General features: G+C 40.5%; 1 protein-coding gene and 2 pseudogenes across 2 annotated transcripts in view; 2 read left to right on the plus strand and 1 right to left on the minus strand.

Moving 5' to 3' along the window:
• Positions 1–14,954, plus strand: part of GRM1 (glutamate receptor, metabotropic 1) — a 680,560-nt gene that overhangs the window by 260,337 nt on the left and 405,269 nt on the right. The gene's annotated exons all lie outside the window — the stretch shown is intronic.
• On the plus strand, positions 6,308–7,478 carry LOC102812832 (annotated as a pseudogene).
• On the minus strand, positions 11,511–11,936 carry LOC102834105 (annotated as a pseudogene).

Genomic DNA, 14,954 nt, shown 5'->3' on the forward strand with positions numbered 1-14,954 from the left:
AGAAAACAAGTGTGAAAATGATATGAAGGGGCTGGTTCACTCACTGCTCAGCAGACAAAGAATACGAGTGGGCTTCCGAAAGTTTGTGGAAAAAAATCCATTGTCTTTTCATTCCATTTTTGCACAACATACTTTAGAAAAAATCTAGGTCTTCTATTCATGTTATAATTTAAGCCACTGACACAAGCACTTGAGAAATGCTTGGGATACTTCTCACAATACCTCGGGTTTTCATTTCTTTTCTTTGGTCAAGTGATGCCTCTGTGTTTTATTGTATTTATTTTTAAACATCTTTCTGGCATGGTTCCTAAGTAACAGGCACTGTTCAAATCTTCTACAAACATTAACTCGTAACAGCACATTTGAATTGGTCTTTCTATCCCCATTTTACAAATGAGGAAACTGAGACTTGTTGTTATTGTTAGGTGCCATCAAATCAGTACCGATCCATAGTGACCTTATGCACAGCAGAATGAAACACTGCCCAATCCTGGGCCAACCTCACTACTGTTGCCACGCTTGGGTCCATTGATGCTGCCACATGGCTAATCCATCTCATTGGGGGTCTTCTTCTTTTTCTCTGACCCTCTACCTTACCAAACATGATATCCTTCTCCAGTGATTGGTCCCTCCTGACAATATGTCCGAAGTATGAGAGACAAAGTTTGGCCATCTTGGCCTCCAAGGAGCACTCTGGCTGCAATTTTTCCAAAACAGATCTATTGGTTCTTTTGGCAGCCTATGGCACTTTCAATATTCTACTCCAATGCCATAACTCAAAAGCATGAATTCTTCTATGGTCTTCCTTATTCACTGTCCAGCTTTTGCATGCATATGAGGTTATTGAAAATACCATGGCTTGGGTCAAGTGCACCTTAGTCCTCAAGCTGACATCTTTGCTCTTCAACACCTTAAAAAGGTCTTGTGCAGCAGATTTGCCTAATACAATACATCATTTGATTTCTTGACTGCTGCTTCCATGAGTGTTGACAGTTGATCCAAGAAGAATGAAGTCTTTGACAACTTCAATCTTGTCTCCATTGATAGGAATGTTGTTTATTGGTCCAGTGGTGAGGATTTTTGTTTTCCTTACAATGAGAGAGATGTAATCCATACCGAAAGCTGTGCTCTTTAATCTTCATCAGTAAATGTTTTAAGTCCTCTTCACTTTCAGCAAGCAAGGTTGTATCATCTGCATATGGCAAGTTGTTAATGAGTCTTCCTACAATCCCGATGCCACGTTTTTCTTCACAGAACCCAGCTTCTCAGATTATTTGCTCAGCATACAGGCTGAATAAGTATGGTGAAAGAATACAACCTTGTCGCACACCTTTTTAATTTTAAACCATTCAGTGTTCCCATGTTCTGTTCAAACAACTGCTTCTTGGTCCAGGTACAGATTTCCCATGAACACAAATAGCTGAGGCTTAGAGAGGTGAAAAGGCCTGCCTGAGATTGCAGAACTACTTAAGAGTCTTCCAGAAGACTTCGTTGTATGTAGTCTGCTCTCGACCACTGTGCCCCAGTATTTTGTGGGCATTCCTGTGCTGTTGACAGCCATGCCATCAGTGCCCCATAAGAGAGCCTTTGGAGACTAATGCTCAAGTGCATCCAGCAGGTCACTGCTGATGAATGACTCTCAGAGCCTGATGCTTCAGGGCTTGGATGACCCAGATAAGCAAGATTCTGCTATCCAGAGTGTGTTCTGTAATGAACACGCAAATAGATATACATGTTTTAAGTACAGTGCCTCAGTCCTTATACAGAACAGCATATAGTCCTGGTATGGTGCTGTGGGTTAATACGCTGGACTGCAAAGTCAGTTTGAACTGCAAGGCTCTTGGAAACCGTATGCAGGGTTGTTATGTGGTGGAACTGACGGACAGCACCTAACAACAACAACAACAACAACAACAACATATATACTACAGGAGTCCTGGTGTTGTTGTACAGTAGGAGAACTACTAGACTGCTAACCATGAGGTCAGTGGTTCAAATCCATGAGCCAAAACTCTGTACAGGGTCCTATGAGTTGGAATTGACTCAACAGTGCTTAACAGCAACACCGACAACATGCATACAGCTACACAGTGCCTTAGAAAATACATTCTTGATAAGTATTCATGCTCAGGACATTTTCAGTATTCTCCTAAATGCACTGTTGTTGTTAAGTGCCATCGAGTCAATTCCGACCCATAGTGACCCTGTATAGGTTTCCAAGGAGCAGCTGGTGAGCTTGAACTGACGACCTTGCAGTTCAAATGACTTTGCAATCTGACGCATAACCCACAGAGCCACAGTTTGAGGCCATACAGACCTTAACTCTTTTTAGCAGTGGGATCGTTAGCAAACTCCTTTACTTCTTTGAGCTTTGGTCATCTCATCAGTAAAATCAGCTGTCATCATCCTTGTTTCACAGGGTTGCTCAGAGGAGTTCATGAGACGAGACAGGTGGAACTGCTTAGCACAGCCCGAGTGCTCGGAATGCAGAGAAAGCTTTGTTAAGTTGAATTAAATATTCTCTACAAATCTTGCTACACTATGGGTTTCTGATAATTTCTAATGAAATGAGCTTGTGTTGAGTTAACCTGAGCTGGTTATAAAATATGCATCCCGCTGCTTCTATATTGAAGTCCAGCCTTCTTGTTTTCCTTTAGGGTGAAATCATCAGGGGGCCCTGATTATCTTCCTCCTCTCCCACTGGTTAGCTGTGTGATTCCAGACCCTTGACTTTCCTTTGTAGGCACTGGTTTTTTCTTTTTTTTCCCTCTGTAGTTTCTGGATTGAGAACCCCAGATGGAGGAGTGTGGCTAGGGGCTGGCTTGACTGCATGAAAACCAACCTTTTAAAAATACAGACTCAGCTCCGGCCACTCTATTTTATAACATTGTGTTCATTAGGGCAATGCCAGCTACTCTAAAGTGATCAAAGAAAAAACAACCTTGGATTTTTGTGGTTTAGCACAAACAAAGCTCAGTCCACTCCCACAAACAACCCATGGTGTTAAGTCGATTCAGATTCTTGGCAAGTCTATATGTTGCAAGCAGTACTGCACTCCACAGGGTTCTCCATGGCTGCTATCTTACGGATTAAAGTCCTACCAAGAGTTTCATAGGTGAACTAGTGGAAGGATTATTAAGGACCCGGTGACGGTAGGATAAGAACTGGACTGCGAACTACAAGGTTGGTGGCTTTAGTGCACAAACTGCTCTCTGGGATTCAAATGAAGCTTTCTGCATCTATAAAGATTCATAGCCTCTGAAATCTTATAACAGAGCTCTATGAGTCAGAATCAACTCCATGGCACTTAACAACAATAAAGTATCTGATGGTAGTAGGTAACCAAGGATATCTTCTGAGGCATCACTGGCTTGGTTTGAACTGCCAATCTTCCAGTACCTATCACCCAAGGACCTGTTTTAGTACATCCATTTATTGGAGTTCTGGTGTGACACTGTAGGCTAAACACTGGACAGCTAATTGCAAGGTCAGTAGTTCAAACTCAACAGTCACTCCTCAGAAACCCAGGGTCACCATCAGTCGGATCCAACTGGATGGCACTTAACAACACCATCCGTTGCCATCAAGTTGGTTTTGTCATAGCAGCCGTACAGAACAGAGCAGAACTGCCACACATCGTTCTTCTGTGGTGCAGTTGGTGGGTTCGAATTGCTGAACTTTCAATTAGCAGCTGAGCACTTAACCACTGCTCCACCAAGGCTCCTGATTTGCCACAAATCAGTAGTGTATTACTGTTCATGTAAGAGTCTTTTTGAGTAAGTGTGCTGCTCTCCTTTAGGTGGAGATTTAGGGACAGGACTTCATTCATCTGATGGCTCTGTCATCTACCAGGACCCTGAGATCCTGATTCCAGCAGCCAGGCAGATAAAGCACAGGCAGAAGCATGTGTAGATGGGGTGCAGCTCTTTTGCTTAGATTTCATTGATTATAACTTAGTTAAATGGCCACACCTGAATTCAACAGGCAGTGGGCAATTTGTCCTTAATTGGACAGCCACTTCCAAGTGACAGCTTTACACTGGGGGGAGGGAGCATTTATATTTGATGTGGACAGCTAGTCCTTTCAATCACAGCCAGGTATTATGACTGAACTGTGTTCAATCCAAGCATGACCTTGCCTGGAAACAGGTTATTGAAGATGAAAAACCCTGGAGTAGGGTGGGTCCTAATTCAATCTGAGTGGTTCCCTAAATAAAGGAGAGGAGAGACAGACAGAGGAAGGGTGGTCATGTAAATACAAATGCATCTAGGAGCCAAGGAACACTTGGGGCTCCTTGAAAGTGGAGATCGGCAAGCAACTTCCCCTGGAGACTAACATCCAGGGCTGGGATATAATACATTGCTGTTCTGTTCTGGTGTTTTCATATGGCAACCCTAGGTTTGTGAATCAGAGTGCTTAATGTCTCCGAAACTCCCTTCAAGATAAAGTTAGCTGACTGGCTAAATCATGGTGGTGGTGGAAGGGTGGGGGTGGGGGAGCAGAAATGGTTCAGTGGATGTTTAATAATTGAATGCTCATCTTCTAGGTGAGAAACCAGGCTCTATTTCCAGCAAGTGCATCTCAAGGTAGCCACCATTTGTCTGTCAGTGGAGGCTTGTGTGTTACTTTGATTCTGACAAGATTTCAGTGGCACTTCCAGACTTAAGGAAGATTAGGAAGAAAGATCTGGTGACCTGCTTCTGAAAATTGACCAAGTAAGATGCCCTGTGAGTCACATGATCTGCGGTGGCACGTGAGGTCACCACAAGTCAGAGCCAACTCCATAGCAGCTAATAACACATGGCTAGATCCCAGTTGTTGTTGTTGTTGTTGTTGTTGTTGTTGTTAAGTGCCATCGAGTCGGCACTTAACAACCCATACTGACCCTGTAGAGGGTTTCTGAGGAGCAGCTGGTGAGCTTGAACCACCGACCTTGCAGTTCAAAAGGCTTTGCAGTCTGGCGCGTTAACCCACAGAGTGCCACACTAGGACTCCCAGTAGGTACAGAGAAATGTTGTTGTTGTAAAGTGGCTAGATCTCAGTAAGTATAGAGAAATGATGTAACCCTATATAGGGTTTCTGAAGACTGGCGGGTGGCTGATGGGTTTGAACCACTGACTTTGAAGCTCAAACTGAGCATTATGCTGCAGTGCCACATCAGGGCTCCAGAGAATCATTAGCTAACTTTTAGTAAACAAGATTCTCAAGACGTTTTTACACTCTGAAACTTAAGCCTATATCTTCAATTTGAATTCTGTAGGAAAAAGAAAACCAGAAAAGCTTACCAAAAACTTTATCCCTGACCTAAATTCTCAAACATTTGGATGCTGGAGTATAAATTACTATCACACTTTGCTAATTCCTTTCTCCTTTCTGTGTGAATAACAAAAAAATATTTAAATGAAAAGGAAGTGCATTTTCTTAATCATTATTTATACCAAACTTTTCATCAAAATGAAGCAACTCCCTTGTTCTTTAACACTTGTAGATTATGTGTTATTTTTTAATATAATGTTCTTATTGAGTGTTAATTGCATGCACCTACAGCTTTCAAAGAAGTGATAACTAGATACTGTCAAACAGATAACAGCCAGTCTTCTCTCTACCATTGTGCTTGTGTTAATTTATAAGGTGAATTAGCGGAACTTCACAAGCCCCTTATTTTGGGTTCTTTGATGATGTGAGTGATAAAAAACTGCAGCTCTCCCTCTACAGTTTAAAAGGCGGAGTTGAAAGACCTGGCTAACTGGTAGGCTAGAGACTGTGAGAACCCTTCAGAATTTGGCCTTTAGTCACCCTTCCAGCCCAGAACTGAACTCACCCCAGTGGCTCAATTCTCAGCCAAAGAGCTGTTTAGTGCTGTCAAGTGGGTTTTAACTCACAGAGACCCTATAAGGGGTTTCCACGGATTGACTGGTGAATTCGAATGAAACTGATCTTGCTGTCCAATACTTACCATACAGTGCCACACCAGGGCTATAAAGGGAACAGAAACACTGGGGGACTGACCTACTCATTAGAGCAGTCAACTAATCGGGATCAAAAGGACAGCGTTTGCTCCAGGGTAAACTTCAGAAGACAGGAAAGGTTGGGAAAGAAGGAGGAATGGAAATGGGAACTGCACCCTAGAAGTGGGGATTGCAATCAATGACATGAAACAAAATGTGTGGGGATTGTTAAATAGAATACATTTGCTCTGTAAACTTTCACCCAATCCACACACACACACACAAAAGCTTAAAAACAAATGCTTAACTACTTCAGACTCCTCACATGGCAGCCTCACATGTACTGAGTAGAACGTTCCATGAGGTTTTTAAAAGTTGTGATGGTTACAAAGCAGATTGCCAGGACTGGCAGCCTAGGTACCCCTGGGTGGGGTTTAATTGAACTGGCAACCTTTTTATGTAGACAGGACGTGCTGCAGCTGTTCTTAAGACGGTAGACTCAGTCTACCGTCTATCTTTTCAGTATAATCAAATGAGGTTCATAGATTAGTGTGGAGAGAGGGCCTGAGCTAGACCCTCACATTCAGAGGCAGATGTGATAGTACAGTGACTTTGAATGATGCAAATATTAATACCTATCGGCTAACCTGTGGTGCTGTGGGTTAATGCGCTGAACTGCAGTGTCAAGTTGAACCACAAAGTCGGTGGTTCAAGCTTACCAGCCGCTTCTTGGAAACCCTATGCAGGGTTGCTGTGGGTTGGAACTGACTCAATGGTACTTAACAACAACAACAACAACCAAACACTAGACATTCAAATCTAGCCAGAGGAGCCTTCGAAGAAAATCCTGGTGATTGGCTTCCAAAAAATCAGCCATTGAATACCCCAAGGAACACAGTTCACTCCAACACATGTGGGGCCACCCTGAGTTGGACTTGACTAGCAACTGTTTTTTCAGTGCCCTGCTGAACAAGTCATCTTTAAAATGTCGTAAATTACATTAGTTTTTATTAACTCAGAATTTATGATAAGATATAATTAAGATTTAAGTTAGCTGTTTTCTTATAGGCGCTAACTAAATAGATGAACAAATGTAAGAAAGATTACGAGAGTTCTTTTCAGTTGCCTTTGAGCTGTGCGGAGGCGGAGGCCCTCCACCGGTAACCTACAGTCGTGAACGAGGAATTGCTGCTAGAGGTGTAATGGACGTTAACATTGCTTTACAAGAAGTGCTCAAGATTGCCCTCATTCATGATGAAAAGCTGCCAAAAAGCCCTAGACAAGCGCCAAGCCCATCTTTGTGTGCTTGCATCCAACTGCCGTGAGCCTATGTATGTCAAGTTAGTCGAGGCCTTGTGTGCTGAACACCAAATCAACCTGATTAAGGTTGATGACAAGAAGTTAGGGGAATGGATAGGCCTCTGAAAAATCGACCGAGTGGTTGGTTGCAGTTGTGTGGTTGTTAAGGACTATGGCAAAGAATCTCAAGCCAAGGATATCATTGAAGAATATTTCAAATGCAAGAAATGAGATATTAAAAAACTTAACTACAAAAAAAAAAAAAAAAAAAGATGAGAAATGTCCAGTTGGTTAAACATTTGAAAAGGTTAAACTTTACAGTATTTGAGAAACCTTGATTCTCTGTGTTTGGGAATGCTCATTGTCACAAACTTCCAGTGCTGGAATACTTGTGAGCAGAGTTGTGGCCTGGGTGGGAGGAACAGAGCTGAAATGTAAGGCGGCTGCCCTGTTTTCCAGCTACTCTGAAGTCTGTCTTTGAAATGTTACATAACACATTCAGTCATATCCTCATAGCTTATCAATACAGGAGCTCTGAGGTCCCTTATATCCACCCCCTTAACATAGAGCCTGGCCCTTTAATTGCATTAATATTAATATTTCACCAAAATTGTCTGAACCTGAGCTGTTATCATAGCAATGCAATATATATACATCTCCCTAAGGAATTAAGAAAGAGCAGAGAGACAAACACAAAAAACAAACAAACAAAACCCCCCACAAAACCTACACACTAAAAACAAACAAACCTCCCAATAACTAAACTTAGAAATGGTGCATTAAACTGACTCCCTTATTTATTTATTTCTAAGTTAGTGTAGCCTTCTGTCTACTTTCAGTTTTTTTTCTGGGATGCATACGTTTTTCTGTGCTCTACAGGTTTCCAATGGCTGATTTTTCAGAAGTTGATTGCCAGGTCTTTCTTCTTAGGTACCTCTGGATAGGCAAGAACTGTCAACCTTTTCACAGTGACTGTTTCTGCCATCAGAGACTCTGAGAATACACAGCACATACACATGTGTAGGCTCCCCTAGGCACACGGTAGCACAGGCCCATCATGCGTGCATGAGCATGTCCCCCTGATCTGGCAGGATGTCAGATCTTGATTTTCAATGGACAGAGTAAAAGGAAGGATCAGGAAGACGCTTGCCATCATGGAGGACGAGAAGGTGGGGGGACGTGTCTGCAAGGCATAGTTGGGGTGATTTTCTAGGTTCAGCACTGGACTGCTAACCACAAGATTGGAGGTTCAAACCCACCAGTCACTCCTTGGAAACCCTATACAGGGTTGCTATGAGTCAGAACTGACTCCACAGCATTTAGCAACGACAACAGCAAGGACACAAAACCAGGACTGTCATTCTAGAGCCCTTCTATGGGACACTTTTCTGCTGTGATTACAACCAGAGAGATGGGGTCAGGGGCAAAAGGCAGAGAACAGGAGGTAGCACCAATGTTGCTTAGGAGATGCTAAGATGCAAGATGTGTCCTGATACGGAAGCATGGCTGTTCCTGTCTTGTCAGGCCAGTTTTCAGTTCTAGTCCTTTACGTTCTCCCAACTAGCTGGACTGACACAGTGACAGCAACCATGAGCTCAACTGTAGCAACAATTGAGAGGATGGAGCAGGGGGACAGTGTTTCCTCCTGTAGTCCGTAGTCACCATGAGTTGGAACCAACCTGACAGCACCTAACAACAATAACAACTTTCTCCCTGGTAGTGTAGTGAGTTGTTCATTGGGATACTAACCATGTCAGCAGTTTAAACCCACCAATCATTCCATGAAAAAGATAAGGTCGTCTGTTCCTGTAAAGATGTACAGACTCTGGAACACTAGATGTACAAACTCCGGAACACTAGATGTACAAACTCCGGAACACTAGAGAGCACTTTGACTCTGTCTTATTGGGTTGCTGTGAGTGGGAGTGGACTTGATGACAGAGGGTTGGGTTTAGATTACTTTCTCTGCAGACAAGTCACAGTTTGAACCAACCAGCTACTACAATGGAGAAAGGTGAGGCTTTCTGCTCCTGTAAAATATTTAAAGCTTCAGAAACCCTATGCAGGGTCACTAGGAGTTGGAACCAACTCTGTGGAACTTAATGACACCATCAATAGCAACAACATGCATACTGGTATACAGAAACATGCTTCATTGACTTGTACTTCATTGACTAAAAGATATTTGACTACGTGAGCATAACAAACTATGGATACCATTGAGGAAAATGGTATACCAGAACACTGCTTAATTGTGCTCATGAGAAACCTGTACAAAGACCTAGAGGCAGTCCTTCAAACAGACAAGAATCAGGATTGGAGGAAGAGTTACCAGTAACTTATGATATTCAAAAGATACAACCTTGCTTGCTGAAAGTGAAAAGGTCTTGAAGTACTTATTGATGAAGATCAAAGACCACTATTACACCTCAATGGAAAGACAACAGAAGCCCTCACAATTGGACTAGTAGCATCATGATAAATGGAGAAAAGACTGAACTTGTCAAAAATTACATTTTACTTGGAGTCACAATCAACACTCAAGGAAGTAGCAGCTGAGAAATCGAACAATGGATTACATTAGCAAATCTGCTGCAATAAATCACCTTTATGGTACTCATGAGCAAAGAAGTCAGTTTGAGAACTCAGGTTTGCCTGACCCAAACCCTGATACTTTCAGTTACCTCATATGCATGCAAAAGCTGGACAATTAATAAGGAAGACTTTAGAAGAATTGATGTATTTGAATTGTGATGTTGGCAGAGAAAATTTAATATACCATGGACTGCCAAAGGAACAATCAAATCTGTTTTGGAATAAGTACAGCTGGATTGCTCCTTGAAAGCATCTCATACACTTTGGACTTGTCAGGAAGGACCAGTCCCTGGAGAATGACATCATGCTTGATAAAGTACAGGGTCAGTGAGAAAGAGGAAATCCTCAAACAGAATGTATTTACAAAATGGCAGTACCAATGGGCTCAAACATAGCAACAATTGTGAAGATGGCCTAAGATGGGGTAGTATTTCTTTCTGCTGTTCGTAGGTTGCTATGAGTCAGAACCAACTCAACATTATTTAACAACAACAACATATGTATTGTTTAGAAGGTACTTCAATTCCTATTTCCTGTGTAGAGAACGAATAATGGGTGGGACAGGATATAGGTATTCCTAGATACCTGGTCATAATAATACAAAACACAATGGAAATCCCATATGAACATCACAAATACAGACAGGTGTTTTATTTCAGTGAGAATTTGGGGAAAAAGGCATTTGAGATCAGATAGACTTCAGTTGGAATCCCAGCCCAAACACTTACTCTCTGGGGGATCATAGTTATTTATTATACATTAAATTATGCATCTGAGTCTATTTTTATTATCTATAAATCTGTAAGCTGTAGGCTACAATGTTTGCCTTGTCTGGTTCTTGCAAACTTCAGAGGCAGTGCACAGTTCTTGACATATAGTAGAGACTCAGTTTTTGTTCTAATAAACTTCTGATTGCTTACCTTCCTCATACCCCCGTCCTGAAAGATCTCTTCTCCTTTCCCATGCACTGTCCTCAGACTACCTGCCTTCTGTAACTTCTGTTTTCTCCTGAAAAGTTACCCCAATTCACTGTCATCAGATGTTACCTGTGCAGAGCTGTAGGCAGTTGAGAGTTGAGTAGAAATCATAAAACATGTATCCTGTGGGTTATGGCAACTTAGATAATATACACATATTAAAAAATGTTACTTTCCTTTCAAGTGACTCGATGCTCTACGTTGGTAATCCAAAAAGTTTCATAATATGACATGTCTTCAAACTGATATATCTTAAATATGCTTTCAACATTTATTTAGAAAGAACTGGTAGAAGCAATATTTCTATTGAAAAAAATGTGTACATTTTATGTTGAAAAATAAATATTGGCTACATGTACTGAAAGCATCAAAAAGGGTTATGTTTTGGGAATTATTTTTCATCTCACAGTTTAATCCTCTAATAAATAGGTAACATTTCTTATTAACATAGAGAAATAATGGTAAGAAGACTAACAGCCTTTGGATAGATTTGCTTTCTCTATAAGGCAGTCTACCACTGTCTTGTCTGTAGTCTGTGTGTGATGTTGGAAGCTATGCCGATGGTATGTTTTTTTTATTGTGTTATTATTATATTATTTAGCATAGTAGTGATGACACCAGATTGTATTTTCTCAAGTGGCAAGTGAGGCAAAACATAACGTCCTCTTTGATTCCTATGAGAACCTTGAAATTATCTGTCTTTTGAAAGATTCAATTTTTTATGCTGTCTGTGATACAGTCCGTGAGGATACCAACGGTACTTAGTAGCCAAGACCATTTTGCTAAGTTGTTCTATCATGGGTCCTTGTTCAAGGGGCTCACCCTTTACTTCTAATCTGGTTTTCAGGACTCCATCATGTGTTTTGTCATTATTATGCACAGGATCTGGTTGAGGGATGGCTTTTGTGTGCTCATATGGAATGTCAAAAGAAGGGTGGGAACATACTATCATCCTGCCATCTGATGTCAAAGCAAGCTCTACACAAGTATAGTCATCTGGAAGAGAAGAATATGTAGATTTATGACAAACGCAACATAAAGTGCTATTTTGAACTGGAAGTAAATGTTTCAAAGCAGTTCTGTTTGATAGAGCCCATTTTACTGCTGCCACTGCCATGGCGAACCAAGATGCTTATCAGATGATATGAAAAAAGATGCTATGAAGAGAAACTGCTTTTCAAATCTGCTGCTAGGCACATCTATTTCCAGCCCTTGACAGCTCCTTACAGCAAGTTGACCATCTTCGCCAATGGTATTTTAGATACCAGCAAGGTTACCTATGTTGGATAGGTTTCAGCAGAGCCTGCAGACTAAGAAAGACAGGAAGGAGAGGCAGATTACTTTTACATGTTTAGCCACTGAAAACCTTATGAATAGTAACAGAACATTGCCACATACAGTGCTGGAAGATGAAAACATGAGTAGCAACAGAATATTGTCACATATAGTGCCAGAAGATGAGCCCCTAAGGTTGGAAGGCACTCGAAATAAGACTGGGGAAGAACTACCTCTTCAAAATAGAGGTGACCTTGATGACTTAAATGTAGTAAAGCTTTCAGGACTTCCATTTGCTGATGAAGCACAATTCAAAATGAAAAGAAACAGCTGCAATCCATCCATTAATAATTGAAACATGGAATGTATGAAATATGAATTTAGGAAAACTGGAAGTTGTCAAAAATGAAATGGAACACATAAAGATCAATATCCTAGGCATTTGTGAACTGAAATAGAATGGTATTGGTCATTTTGAATCAGACAGTTATGTGCCGGGAACAATCAATTAAAGATGAATGATATCACATTCATAGTCTAAAAGAATGTTTCCAGATATGTCTTGAAGTATAATGCTGCCTGTGATAGGATAATATCCATACAGCAACAAGGAAGACTAGTTAATACATATCACTGTTATTCTAATTTATGCACCAATCACTAAAGTTAGTCATGTTGAAATTAAAGAATTCTACCAGCTTCTTCAGTCTGAAATTTATCAAACATGCAATTGATAATTGGTAGTGATTGGATTGTGAAGTTTATAAACAAAGAGAAAGAATCAGTAGTTGTTGATAGCAATTAAAGTACAAAGGACGCATTACTTTAATAAGAGACTATATGGTAGAATTTTGCAAGACTATTGACTTATTCAATGCTAATAACTTCTTTATAAACAGAATGCAACTATGCAGCTAGACCTTAACAGATGGAATACATAGGAATCAAATTGACTACATATGTTGGAAGAGACAGATGTGAAAAATCTCAATATCATCATACAAAATAATTCCAGGGGCTGACTGTGGAACAGACCATCAATTGCTCATATGGAAGTTCAGGCTGATGCTGAAGAAAATGATAGCAAGTCCACAAGAGCCAAAAGGAGACCTTGAAAATATTCCACCTGAGTTTAGAGACCATCTCAAAACTAAGCTTGCTGCATTAGACACTAGTGACCAAAGACCAGAAGAGCTGTGGGATGACATCAAAAACAGCATGCAGGAAGAAAGCAAAAGGCCAATAAACAGACAGGAAAGAAAGAAAAACCAAAATGGATGGCAGATGAGACTCTAAAATGGACTCTCCAGCATGGGCATGCTAAAGTGAATGGAAAACATGAACAAGTCAAAGAGCAGATCAGAACATTTCAAAGAGAAGCTCGAGAAGACAAAGTCAAATATTATAGTGGAAAGTGTAAAAACCTGGGATTAGAAAACCAAAAGAGAAGGAAATGCTTAACATTTCTCAAACCGAAAGAATTGAAGAAAAAAAATTCAAACTTCGACTTGAAATACTGAATAATTCTATGGACAAAATATTGAATGATACAGAAAGCATCATAAGAAGATGAAAAGTGTGCACAGAGACAACTGTATGAAAAAAAGAAAAAGTTGCTTTTCAAACTTTTCAAGAGGTAGCATATGATCTAGAACAGATGTTACTAAAAGAAGTCCAAGCTGCACTGAAGGCATGGACAAAAAACAAGACTCCTGAATTGTTGGAACACAAACGTAAATATTTCCACATACTGATGCAAAACTGGAGGCATTCACTCACTCATCTATGCCACGGTATCTGGAAGACTGTTACCTGGTCAAGTGATGGGAAGAGGTCCATATTTGTGCTCATTCCAAAGAGAGGTGATCCAATGGAATGTGGAAACCATCGTACAATATCACTGATATTACATGCAAGTAAAATTTTGCTGAAGATAATTGAAAAATGGCTGGAAAAGTACAACAGAGAATGCCAAAAATTCAAGCTGGAATTAGAAGAAGAGGCAGAATGAGGGATATCATTGCTGACATCAGATGTATCTTGACTGAAAGTAGAGAATACCAGCAAGATGTTTACTTATGCTTTGTTGACTATGCAAAGGTTTCTGTGTAGATTATGACAAGCTATAAGTAACATTGCAAAGGATGATATTCCAGAACATTTAATTGTGCTCATGAGGAAAACCTGTACATAAACAAATAGGCAGCTGTTTGACTAGAACAAGAGGATACTGAATGCTTTAAAATCAGGAAAGATATGTGCTAGGGTTGTACTCTTTCACCACGCTTATTCAATCTAAATGCTGAGCCAATAATCTAAGTCGTTTGATAAGAAGAATGTGGCATCAGGATTGGAGGAGGATTCACTAGCAACCTGTAATATTCAGATGATACAATCTTGCTTTCTGGAAGCCAAATACTTCCTGATCAAGATCAAAGACTACAGCCTTCAGTATGGATTGCACCTCAAACTAAAGAAAACAAAAATCCTCACTGCTGGACCACTAAATGACATCATGATAAACAGAGAAAAGACAGAAGTTGTCTAAGACTTCATTTTACTTGGATCGACAATCAACACTCATGGAAGTAGCAGTCAAGAAATCAAACAATATATTGCATTAGGCAGATCTGCTGCAAAAGACCTCTTTAAAAGTGTTAAGAGCAAAGATATCAGTTTGAGGACTGAAATGTGCCTGTTTCAAGAATGGTATTTTCAATAGCCTCATATGCTTGTGAAAGTTGAATGAATGAATGAATAAGGAAGACCATAGAAGAACTGCTGCATTTGAGCTGTGGTGTTGGAGTTTACTATTGAAGGTAACATGTAGAGCCAGAAGAACAAATAGTGTTGGAAGAAG

The sequence above is a fragment of the Chrysochloris asiatica genome, unplaced genomic scaffold, assembly GCF_000296735.1.
Source record: "Chrysochloris asiatica unplaced genomic scaffold, ChrAsi1.0 scaffold00182, whole genome shotgun sequence".
Lineage (NCBI taxonomy): Eukaryota > Metazoa > Chordata > Mammalia > Afrosoricida > Chrysochloridae > Chrysochloris > Chrysochloris asiatica.